We start from the raw sequence: 3,731 nt of genomic DNA on the forward strand, positions 1-3,731 counted from the left end.
AAATGGGACATTTAGTACCGGTTTGTGTCATAAACCGGTACTAATGCCTCAAACCCCATTAGTACCGGTTCGCGGCTCGAACCGGGACTAAAGGTCTAACCTTTAGTCCCGGTTGGTGCCACGAACCAGTACTAATGGGCAGCACCCTTTAGTCCCGGTTCGTGGCACCAACCGGGACTAAAACATCCAGACGAACCGGGACAAATGGCCCACGTGGCCCGGCCGGCCCCCTGGGCTCACAAACCGGGACTAATGCCCCCATTAGTCCCGGTTCTGGATTGAACCGGGACTAATAGGCTAACCCGACCTGAACCAAAGCCCTCTTTTCTACTAGTGACCGGCCGGTTCAGTTTAACCAAACACCCAGCCTGACCTGTTATCCTGATAACAAATGAGGAGCACAGAGCCCAAAACTCTTTTGATCTAATTTGAAAGTTGGAAGGACCACATGATGTACCCTCAGTCTGCAAATTCGCAGGTCACGTTCTCAGTTCCTACCAGAACCTTGCAAAAATTCTGCTTCTTAAGCAAATGTTTTGCAGAGGACTGAATTTCAATCAGACTTGGCTAAATCCCGCTAATTGGACCTGAACATCAATTTTATATATCTAACTTGTGAAGGCTGGCATCTGTGCGCTGCGACTACACAGCAAGCCTTTTTTGTCAAACTTTTCATGTTCCGGGTGTTGTGGAGATCTTTTATTCAACTGCTTTACAAATACTCCCTCCGTTTCTAAATATAGGTATCTTTTAGAGATTTCAATACAAACTACATATGGATGTATATAGACATAATTTAGAGTGTAGGTTCACTCATTTTGGCCCATATGTAATCCCTCGTTGGAATCTTTAAAAAGACTTATATTTAGGAATGGAGGAAGTACTTGCAGTTCCTTTCTTTGACATGAGTATGTCTTATGACACCCCATAGTAAAAAGCAATACTTACTCAGATTTTAAACTTGGTTGCATTGTCTTATCACCACATTTCATTTCTGTCTGCAGGAAGTTGAATTGATCTTCTGCTGTAACTTACTTCTAGTTCTGCATAATATCTATGCTTCGCAGTTACCTCAATCAGTAAGTATTGAGGACCAGGAGATGGCCACATACTACTCGAGAGGCTTGGACGGTGTATCTATACCTGGCCATGGGAAGCCAGGCCCGGCCGGCCCGGCCCGAAAAAGCCCGACCCGGCCCGGCCCGACGCTGCCCTTGGGCCGGGCTCGGGCCTAGATTTTGAGCCCGAAGGCCGAGCCGGGCCGGGCCCGGGCCCATCGTTTTTGTGCTTTCCTGAAGGTCGGGCCGGGCTGGCCCGAAGCCCGACAGGCTTTTAGGTGTTTGGGCCGGGCTCGGGCCCAAAAAACAGGCCCGTTGGTCGGGCCGGGCTGGGCTCGGGCCTGGGTTTTTTGCGTCGGGCCCGGCTAGGCCCGGCCCGAAGCCCGGCCCGGCCCGAGGTATGGCCAGGTCTAGGTGTATCCTATCTGATGTCGCAGGGCATGGCACCTCTTGCTGTTAGCATTGCACCATCAGACTACGAATCTTTGAACCAGATGGATCAACGGTAGCGGTTTGAGCAATCACCTCTCTGCATGATCTTGTGGCCTGAATGATGATACACCAAGTCAGGACCATTGACGCGCGCACGCACGCACACACACACACAGAGGATTTGGTGAGGGTGACAACATTTGTACAACTCCTAGTGGCAGAAGAATAACATGACCAAAAGAGCATGAGGTTGTAGTTTGTGGTTGTCATTTAACACACGAGAAGGGGGCATAGCAGGAAACGTAATATAAAGCGTTGGTGGTGGCCTGGTGGGGTGATAGGGGGTAAAGATGGAATCTTTTGTAAAGATAAAATGCAATTTACTATGCGTGTAAAGGCTTGTTATTTGAGCACAGTATTTTAAGTAATTGCCACTATTGGGTGAAAGTACACATTGCTACATGATGGGTATTCGTCTTCCCTTTTACCCTACACAGCAAAGTAAAGTGAATGAACTGGCAATGTAGCAATTAATAGCCAATAACATATAGGCTCTGCTCTAAGCTATATATGCTGCTTCTACGGTCCAAACATTACACTCCAGCATAATTACCCAGTTCAATTCATCATCCACAGCTGCTACACTTGCAAACATTTCACAAGACTCAAAATAAGTACTCCCTCCGTTCCTAAATATTTGTCTTTTTAGAGATTCAAATGGACTACTACATGCGGATGTATATAGACATATTTTAGAATGTAGATTCACTCATTTTGCTCCGTATGTAGTCACTTGTTGAAATCTCTAGAAAGACAAATATTTAGGAACGGAGGGAGTAGTAGCCAATAATATGTTCTGCTCGAACATGGATGTTATGCTCTAAGCTTAAGCTGCTTCTACAGTCCAAAGGCACCCATAATTTAAAGTTTTTGTCCAAGAATGCACAAAAAAAGATTATGCCAAAAATGAATTTGCAATGGGCATGCAGGGTCAATTCAATTGACTCGTCCATGAAGGCCAGCAGTGGAGAGGTGCCTACACAAATAAAAAAAATGCAATGTTCGGTTAGATAGACCTTTGGAGATCGCTTAATAGTTCAATTGCTAGCTAAAAGGTTAACCAAAATACTCCATTTTTTTCAATGCAAACAAAATTATATAAGAGAAATAACAATTGATTTCTTCATGAAGTTGTTTACCACACATGACAATCTCCTCTATAACCTTCGAATCTGAGTTAAACGTGCTAAATGTAAATTATGTTGAAATGGAAGATATTTACCTCAGACCCAGCTCAAGAATCAAGAATCATAAGACTGACAGGGCTTCTTCACCCATGATAGGGTAAGCACCTACATAGATAAAAACATCACATAGAGTAGATGCATCTTTGGCTCCTGCAGAAATATGTTTTATAACAGGGAGATGTTTACCTTTTACAATGTCCTCTCCACAGTCCGATACAATTACAGTCAAGTTTCTTGTTCTCGGACAAAGTTTGGTAGCATCAAATATTTTCACCTGTAAAGCCATCCATATAATTAAATGTACCAAAATACATTTTCAGTAGTGCTATGGTCGGCATGAATATGTAGTTACAACATAGAGTTAACTTACCGAAACATCTTTTTCAGTATTCAATTTCTTTCCTTGATCAAAATGATCCCAGCATATGTCTATCAACATGCTTTCCAACTGGCAAAATCACAAAAGTCAAGAATGTCACATAAAAAATATGGAAAATATACCCTACAATCAGGTGCACTCACCCTCACACCTCTCCCTCACACGAAATATTTTCTTGTTCTGTGATTTTTGAAATACGATATTTCATATATAAAGCACCTCCACTAAAATATATAGGCTAGGGCAGAGCCTGCAGCCTGAGACTTCTAGATTGTTAACATAGGAAAGAATCAGAGTTTTGTTAGGAATGGGTCTGATCCAACTTGGGGATCAAGTAGATGCCGTCCATATATTGGACAGCTGAAGGGTTCTTCGCGGCCATGGCACCGTCGGCACTTAGCGAGTAATTGTATGCATAGTAGATGACATGGTGGATGTGGCGTTGATGCAGAATGTAATCAACTCTGTAACATTGCACCGTTGAGGAAGCCTTCCCTTTCTTCTATAGTATATGATACACACACTCGTGTGTATTCAAGAAAAAAAACATTGGACAGACATGTAAGCCTTAAGAGGCACCGATCAGTCTATAAAGAAAACCAGAAAACAAAGGTT

The 3,731-nt window shown here is 43.5% G+C and overlaps 1 pseudogene; it reads right to left on the minus strand.

Annotated features, from left to right (window-relative positions):
• Window positions 1-2,784: 2,784 nt before the first annotated feature.
• Window positions 2,785-3,731, minus strand: part of LOC119306129 — a 71,032-nt pseudogene continuing 70,085 nt past the window's right edge.

Source organism: Triticum dicoccoides, chromosome 5B (genome assembly GCF_002162155.2).
Source record: "Triticum dicoccoides isolate Atlit2015 ecotype Zavitan chromosome 5B, WEW_v2.0, whole genome shotgun sequence".
NCBI classification, from domain to species: Eukaryota; Viridiplantae; Streptophyta; class Magnoliopsida; order Poales; family Poaceae; genus Triticum; species Triticum dicoccoides.